Source organism: Mustela putorius, unplaced genomic scaffold, assembly GCF_011764305.1.
Source record: "Mustela putorius furo isolate JIRA1106 unplaced genomic scaffold, ASM1176430v1.1 tig00000421_pilon_pilon_pilon, whole genome shotgun sequence".
NCBI lineage: Eukaryota > Metazoa > Chordata > Mammalia > Carnivora > Mustelidae > Mustela > Mustela putorius.
The window spans coordinates 9,515,143-9,524,538 of NW_025421375.1; the positions used below are offsets into that span (position 1 = coordinate 9,515,143).

The following is a 9,396-nucleotide window of genomic DNA, read 5'->3' on the forward strand; positions in this document are numbered from 1 at the left end:
TGGAGAGGATGTGGAGAAAGGGGAACCCTCTTCCACTGTTGGTGGGAATGCAAGTTGGTGCAGCCACTTTGGAGAACCGTGTGGAGATTCCTCAAGAAATTAAAAATAGAACTTCCCTATGACCCTGCCATTGCACTCCTGGGTATTTACCCCAAAGATACAGATGTTGTGAAAAGAAGCGCCATCTGTACCCCAATGTTTATAGCAGCAATTGCCATGGTCGCCAAACTATGGAAAGAACCAAGATGCCCTTCAACGGACGAATAGATAAGGAAGATGTGGTCCATATACACTATGGAGTATTATGCCTCCATCAGAAAGGATGAATACCCAACTTTTGTAGCAACATGGACCGGACTGGAAGAGATTATGCTGAGTGAAATAAGTCAAGCAGAGAGAGTCAACTCTCATATGGTTTCACTTATTTGTGGAGCATAACAAATATCATGGAGGACAAGGGGTCTTAGAGAGGAGAAGGGAGTTGGGGTAAATTGGAAGGAGAGGTGAACCATGAGAGACTTTGGACTCTGAAAAACAACTGAGGGGTTTGAAGTGGTGGGGGGGTGGGAGGTTGGGGTACCAGGTGGTGGGTATTATAGAGGGCACAGATTGCATGGAGCACTGGGTGTGGTGAAAAAATAATGAATACTGTTTTTCTGAAAATAAATAAATTAATTTAATTAAAAAAAAAGAGGTGGCAAGAGTGGTTACTTTGTCTTGTGCCTGATTGTGGGGATAAATATTCAGGTCTTTCATCATTAAGTATGAGGTTAACTGTTTTTTTTCTAGCTGTTTATCAGGTTGAGGAAGTTCCTTTCTATTCCAAGTTTGTAGCATGTTGTTATCATCTAAGGGTATTGGATTTTGTCAAATACTTTTTCTCTATTAAAATTATTGTGTTTTTTTAAACATTCTATTAATATTACATATTACATTAATTAATTTTCAGATGTTAAACCAATCTACCGTGATGGGATAAATCCACTTGACCTTAGTATATAATTCTTCTCATATGTTGTTGGAATCAGTTTGCTAGTATCATGAGGATTGTACATCTATATTCATAAGAAGCAGTGGCTTGTGGTTTCTTCTCTTGTGTACTCTTTGTTTCTTCTTTTTTTCTGCTTTCTTTGCCTAATTTTAGTATCAGGGTGATCCCTTTAAAATAAGCTGGGGAATGCTACCTCCTCTTCTGATCTCAGAGTGAAGAATTGGTATTCTTCTTTGAATGTTTGGTAGAAATTAGCTGTATTGGCTTGGGCTTATTTATGACTAGTTTTTTTTTTTATTATTATAGTTTTCAGTCTCTTCATTTTTTATAGATCTATTCTGATTGTCTATTTCTTCTTGTGTCAATCTTAGCAGTGCATGTCTTTCTAAGATTTTCTCTGTTTCTTCTAAGTCATCTAATTTGTTGGTGTGCAGCTGTTCATAGTGTTCCTTCATACTCCTTTTTATTTATGTTAAGGTTGGTGTTTATGTGATGTCTGCTCTTTCAATTCTGATTCTAGCAATTTGAATCTTTGCTCTTTTCCTCTTGCCAAAACTAGGCAAAGGTTGGTTAGTTTTTTTGTTGATCTATTTAAGGAAACTGATAGTCTATACTCTGTTTCATTAATTTACATTCTAATCTTTTGACTTTTCTCTTGCCTGCTTTAGGTTCAGTTTTCTCTCCCCTCCCCAATATGTAAAATTAGAAGTTTAGATTTTTGATTTGAGATATTTGTTATTTCTTTTTTAAAAAAAATAGGCATTTACAGCTGTAAATTTTCCTCTAAGAATTCCTTTAGCTGCATCCCCTAAGTTTTGATGTGTTATGCCTTTATTTTCATTCATTGCAGGGTATTTTTGGATTTACTTAATTTCTTCTTTGACCTATTGGTTGTTTGAGAATTTTTTTTATTTTCATATTTTTGTGAGTTTCCTTAATTATTTTTAATGATTTTTTATTTTATTTCATTGTGTTGAGGGCATATATTTAGTATTAATTCTACCCTTTTAAATGCACTGAAGTTTCTTTTATGACATAGCATATGGTCTAGTCTTGAGAATGTTTCATGTGCACTTGAGAAAAGTATATATTCTGCTGTTGGATAGAGTGTTCTACCACTAGTTTTTTAGATCTAGTTTTTGTTTTAAGATTTTGTTTATTTATTTGACGGAGAGATAGTGAGAGAGGGAACACAAGCATGGGGATTGGGAGAGGGAGAAGCAGACTTCCTGCTGAGCAGACTTCCTGCTGAGCCTGTTGTAGGGCTCTATTCCAAGACCCTGGGATCATGATCTGAGCCAAAGGCAGATGCTTAAAAGACTGAGCCAGCCAGGTGCCCCAAGATCTAGTTGTTTTATAGTATTGTTCAAATCTGTCTTTTTGTTGATTTTCTCTTTAGTTGTCTTTATTATTATTGAAGGCAGGATATTGAAGTCTTCAACTGTTATTATTGAATTGTCTATTTCTCTCTTCATTTCTGTCAGTTTTTGCCTTATATATTTTGATGCTCTGTAATTAGGTGCATATACATTGATAATCATTATATATTCCTGATAGATTGAGCCTTTTATCATTATAAAATATCTCTCTTTATCTCTAGTAACATATTTTAATGTCTGTTTTGTTTAATATGAGTATAGAGCTACTCCATTTATTCTGTGGATTGCCCTTGGCATGATGTATTTTTTCCCATCATTTTACTTTTATGTCTTTGAATTTAAAGTGGTTCTCCTGTAGACAACATATAATTGAATCTTTTTTTTTTTAAATACAGTCTGACAATCTGTACTTTTTTATTTTTTAAAGATTTTATTTATTTATTTGACAGACAGAGATCACAAGTAGGCAGAGAGGCAGGCAGAGAGAGAGGAAGGGAAGAAGGCTCCCTGCTGAGCAGAGGGCCCAACACAGGGCTCGATCCTAGGACCCTGGGATCGTGACCTGAGCTAAAGGCAGAGTCTTAACCCACTGAGCCACCCAGGTGCTCCCAATCTGTACTTTTTGATTGGCTTGTTTAATCCAGTCACATTCAGTGTTATTATTGTTACAGTTGCATTTATGCCTGCTATTTAAAGTTTTGTTTTCTGTATGTCTCATGTCTTCTTGTTCTTTTATTTCTTTTTTATTGCTTTCTTTTGCATTTATTGAATATTTTTTAATATAATATTTAAACTTCATTATTGATTTTGATTTTCTCACTATACTTTTTGAGTTTTAGTGATAGCTCTAGGGATATGGATATATATATATATATATATATATATATATATATATATATATATTTAAACTCAAAAGATTCAGCTTCAGGTTATGCTAGCTTAATTCCAGAAATATATAGAAAATACTATACCTGTATAACTTGATTCCTTTTCTTCCCTTTTTGTGGTATTATTGGTACACACATTATACATGTTATATACATGTTTCATTGTATACATGTTATACAGACTCCAAAATACTTTGTAGTAATAAGAACTTTAGCATCTTAGTTAGACCTTTAACCTATTACATCTTTACTCTTTCCTACCTCCTTTGTACTGTTATTAGAAAAAAATATATATATGACAATTATAGATAATATATAAATCACATATGTATGAACAATTGATTTTTAAAATCAGTTAAGAGAGCAAAGAAGAGAAAGAATAAGAAGAAAGTTGAAAAAATATGCAGTAGTAATGTCTTTTATTATTATATAATTAAATCTACTATTACTCTTGGTTTGTATGAATGTGAATTACCATCTGGGATTACTTGCTTTCAGCAAGGAAGTTCTGCTAGAAATAAACATTCTGTTTTGTTTTTTGCTTTTTTTTTTTTTTAATATGGAAAGTCTTCATTTCACCTTCATTTGACAATAATCGTTTTGCCAGATATGGAATTCTTAGTTGACTTTTCTTCCTTGAACACTGAATATGTTAACCACTGTGCCTTTTGATTTCTTTTTTTTTTTTTAAAGATTTTATTTATTTATTTGACAGACAGAAATCACAAGTAGATGGAGAGGCAGGCAGAGAGAGAGAGAGAGAGGGAAGCAGGCTCCCTGCTGAGCAGAGAGCCCATTGCGGGCCTCGTTCCCAGGACCCTGAGATCATGACCTGAGCCGAAGGCAGCGGCTTAACCCACTGAGCCACCCAGGCGCCCCTGCCTTTTGATTTCTGCTGAGATCTTTAGCTGTTAATCTTATTGGAGTTTCATTTAAGTGATGTTATTTTTTTCTCTTGCTGTTACCAAGATTTTCTCTTTGTCAGCATTTTTAGTAGGGTATGTCTGTTTGTGGATCCTTGTGTTTCCACTTGGAGAATGTTGACTTTTCTAGATGTGTAGGCTATAGTTTTTCAATAAATTTGAGAAGTTTTTAACCATTATTTCTTTGAACATTTTTTCTCTACTCAGATATTTTTATATATATTTTAATGTTCTTAATGTTGTTCCACATTTCTCTGAGTCTGTTCATTTGTCTTCATTTTTTTTTTCCCTCTCTGGTTAGTCTTGCATAATTTCTGTCAACTATTTTCAAGTTTGTTAATTCTTTCTTCTGTCATTTCCTATCTGTTGAGTTCCAGTGATTCTTTTTTATATTAGTTATTGTACTTTCTAGCTCTATAATTTCCATTTGGTTATTGTATTTATTTTTATAATTTCAATCTCTGTATTGATATTGATATTCTTTATTTGATGCAACATTATCATTATACATCTTTTTATTTCTTTAATCATACTTTCTTTTAGTTCTGCAAACAAATTTACAATGACTACTTTGAAATATTTTCCTGTTAAATCTGAGGTCTGGTCACTTTCATAGGCAGTTTTGCCCCCCAGTGTTTGGGTCATATTTTTTGTTTGTTTCTTTGCATGCCTCATAATTCCTTTTTGGAAACTAAATATTTTAGATAACAATTTAGGTAACAATTCTGGGTATTCTCCTCCTCCTCTGTTTCCAGGGCTCATACTGTTATTTACTTGTTCATTTGTTTAGTAAGTGGCAGGATTATATTAATGTAGTCTGTTGCCCCCACCTCCCAATTTTAAACCTCTGAAGTTGCTTTTCATGGAGGCATAGGTTTGGATATGCCCACAGTCATCCTGGTAACAATGGGATTGGTAGAACTCTCTTTCCCTCTTTTTTTTTTTTTTTTTAACCCCACCCACCTGTTATACTCCACTGATTTCCAGCTGATTGCTTTGTTTACAATACCCTGGAGCATACATTCCTCTACCAACTAACAAATCAAATCACGACTCCTTCTGTGGATGGAATAGTTTCTGAGGTCAGTGTTTGATATTTATTCTGACCCTAGAAGAATTTTTCCTAACTGTCTTATTTCCCAGTTATCTCCTGTGCGATAGGATCTATGATCTAGGCTGTATCTTCATGAATGTTTTCATCTTTGAATTTTCTTTCACCATGTTTATCTTTTTTTTTTTTTTTATAATACACCATGTTCATCTTAAAAATAAAACAACCAGTTATTTTACCAGCAAAATGGCTTTCTTCAGGTATAATAGAGGAATTGTAGTTATGGACCTGCAAGCTATGGCAAAACACAGGCAGGTTAAAAGAGCAAGGAGGGGAATTCTCTCTTGTAGAGGAAAGGGGAGTTAAGAGGGGCTGTTGTAATTGAACGTCAGTTGGAGTAAACTGGGAGTTTGAAGTGTAATGGTTTTTCATTGGTTAAGTTGTGTAAGTCTCTCATTGGCTGGACTGTTGCTGGGTAAACAGAAAATCTTTCTTCTTTTTTCTCCTCCTCCAGGTTAGTAAAATATAGGCTTCTCTGTTTTTGAAATGCAAAGTGTGCCTCTTTCTGTTGGTTCTGCAAAGGACTACAAGGAATGGTATGGCATAGGAGCTCCCCCTTCTGGCTTCCTATCTCCATTTTAAATGAGGTTTTATTTTATTCAACTGCAACCTCCATTATTTTTGAGAGCACCCTCAGATTTAAACTTCTCCATATGCAGTTGCAAATGAAGTCAGTTCCTCTGGGAAGCGATCAGCAGCCATCTGTTCTATAGTCTGTTCTTCCCCCATACAAAATATCTTGAGTCAGCGCTCTGGAGCTGGTAGTGGAGATGGCAAGTGTTTCTCTGAGTGATACTTCCTGCTCTTGGAGCTGAGTGTCTGGATGTGTGTTTTGGTGGGGTGCAGATAGCATAGAGATGCAAATAGAAAATATGGAAAACAAGGGGGAACTCTGTGGCATTGGATCAGAATTACAAATATCAGGGTAAACATCATAAACACATATTAATACATATACATCCCTATACATACAGGTTCATTTGTTGTTTTTTTCTGGTTCTTTTTTAGTTTTGGAACTTCACTGAGGCAGAAGAGCTCCTATATAGTTGTAATAGTTGGGCTGATAATATGTGGCTCACTTAGTTGATATATTTTGCGTTAAACCAGAGACAAAAGCTAATTCTTGCCATAAGCCTGTTTTTGCAAACTATATTCCCTTATGTGTTTAGGAGACCAGATAAAAAGCATGAAATTAATTTTTATTAGAGAGGGCAAAAATCATAACCTCTTCCTGATGGCTTTTTTGAAGACCACAGGAGTAGAGTTTCAAGGTTAAATATAAATTGAATCTTGGAGAAATTGTTAGATTTTTATGGATACAAATTTTTCTTTTTGTATAGGGTTGGTGATTTGCATGAATCCCAATTTGGCATATGTTTTTCACTACACATTAATGAACCATTCACACTATATGTGGCAGAAAGCAGTGGAAGATAGAAAGTAATTTACATTAAAATGAAGTTTTAAATCTATAGAGGGTATAGATTTGCATTATTGTCCTTGTATGAAAAATGAAGGTTACTGCTTTCTCCTGTCAGATGAATTTTTACATACCTGAGAGAGGGAAAAAGAGAAAAAAAGAGAGATACAAGTGAGAAGGAGTATCAAACCAAATAAAGTTTTTGTATAAAATTTTGAGGTAGTAAAGGGAACTTGAAAAAATCTGATTACTTTTTTGTGATACAGTTTACATAAAACAGGTACTTCAAAATGATATGTGACACATAATGAATATTATTCATATTATTTCTTAGTTTTTATTTATTTATTTGCAAGTTGGAAAACAAGTTTTATGATCACTCACTAAAATCCATAAGAGAACTTTAAATGATTACAGGGATAAAGTTTTCCACTAGTCTTTCTATTACCATGTTCTTCATTATAGAATATCACAAGTCAAAGTTTCTGGTTGTTTCATCTACTTAAAGTTAGTTGGAAGAAATAACCTAAGTCATAACAACTTCATGCTACAACGTGAAGCTGCCAAAGCTCTCTGTGAAATGTTTTTTCTCTGAAAGCTGCTTCCCTGTCTAGAAGGTGCTTAAGGCCCATGCACCTTTTTTCTTCCAGATAACCAAGAGACCATTAAATGCCTCAAGATGCCCAAAGAGGTCCCAATATTTAGTAAAGGCAAGTATGAAAGAGGCTGCATGCTTTTTTAGATATGATGAATGTCAGAGTTCTGAGTAAGACATTAAAACCGTCATGGAATTCTTACAGGGCTGAGATATTAAAGTACCAGAGCAAAAGTCTCATGCAGTAGGAAGGAGCCTGGAACCAGTATTTCTTCCTTCAGTATGTAGCCTTTGTAGGCTTTGGTCTAGAAGATAGTTTTTTTGTGCTTTGAGTTGGGATTTGCCCCTTTGCTTTAACCTCTGAACAGCTTCCCTCATATGTTTGGGTTGTAATGGTGACATTTTCTCCCCACTTCTCCCACATATCCATTGCTGCTTCTACCACCTCCTCGATGAAAACCCTGGAAGTATCAGACATAGCAATAAAAACATTTTGAGACACAGGTGCCAGTGATGGACTGGATCAGCCGTTCATTCACTCATTCATTTTAACTATTTCATTCATTTGAGAGAGAGAGAGCAAGAGACAGAGAGCAAGCAGGAGGGAGAAGAGAAGCAGATTCCCTGCTGAGCCAGGATCCTGGGGTTGGGAGTTCAAGGGGACTGGATCCCAGGACCCCAGGATCAGAATCTGAACCAAAGGCAGACTCTTAACCAACTGAGCCACTCAGGTGTCTCTGGATCAGCCTTTTTATAGCTGCCATGGGGAAAGCTGACTGGTGATATATTTCATAAAGGTTCAACTGCTCTTCAGAAAAAGAATAAACCAGGATTTACATCTTTTAAAACTCATCTTCACTTTTTGCTTCTTTTCTTTTTTTTCTTTGATATCTATTTTCATTTTTTTGGCTGCAAGAGTAATAATGATGAGTCTCCCCTTTTAACTGCTGTTAAATCTGAGATGTCCTGACTCTTGAGCTCTCCTTCCTCAGCCCAAGCTTTTTGTCTATTCTCCATCTCCATCCCCATCAGTTTCCTCTGGGATTTCATCTATAAAGGTAGCCCCAGGGCCAGGAGAAGGGGCTGGTTCATCTGACTCTGGAGCTTGGGGCATGCCTGGTCTCCTAATATCAAAAATTAAGATTATTAAAAATAATCCATGTTATATGCTAATCATATGGAAAATATAAGCATATCACATTTGTTGTTGAGTTTAATTAGTCCTCAGATATCTCTGCATATCCAAAGAAAAATAATAAGTAACAATGATTGTTTTTAATACTTACCATGTTCATTGGTTGGAGGAATTAACTTACTTATTAATCATATTCTGGAAATATTTGGAGTAGTTAATTTCTGTACAAAGGAAGACTCTGGAGGCCTGTGAAGTATGAGTGAAGAAAAACAAGGTTGTTCAGTAGAAGTATTTTCATCATTAAACCTTTAAAAATGTCAATCAAAATCAAGTTATTATTTCTGAAACTGGAAAGATACAGTGTGGCAAATTCCCCATAGTACATATTCTAAATTTTGCCATTCAGATGGAACTGTTTGAACACCCACATTTTGTGCTTTAGTTCTTTCTTCTTCCTGAGTTCATTCTCTTTTATTTCTATTGGTAGCTCTTAGATTGATCCTCCCTGCTTTGAATAATTCACTATCTAAATAAAAGCAACAACATCAAAGCATCTCAGATTTAACACACTCCATTCCAGCTTGGGCTCCCACAGGGTGATCTGAAGGAGCCTGAAGAATTAATCACCCAGGATAAGAGCCTCAAGGTTTTTATACATTTAATGCTCAAGTAAGTCACTTTCACGGAAAAAAAAAATTCCCTTTCCCTTTTGTTTTTGTGTTTAGTTTTCTAAACACTGTCATTCTGTTTCCACTTCAGCTCCAGATCCCCGGGATGTCTTGGCACCAAATACATGTAAAACAAATAAACACCTTCTTGCACACTCTAACAAGTGTAGCAATTAGTCTCTGAGCACAGCTTGCTCTGCACCACGGCAACTCATTTGGTGCTGGTTGTTATTGTAGGAGAATGACTTTGAATCAGCAACATTTGTTTGATTCTGCAGTTTTCACCC

General features: G+C 35.3%; 1 pseudogene; it reads right to left on the reverse strand.

Annotated features, from left to right (window-relative positions):
• Window positions 1–7,611: 7,611 nt before the first annotated feature.
• On the reverse strand, window positions 7,612–8,420 carry LOC101682917 (annotated as a pseudogene).
• Window positions 8,421–9,396: the final 976 nt, after the last annotated feature.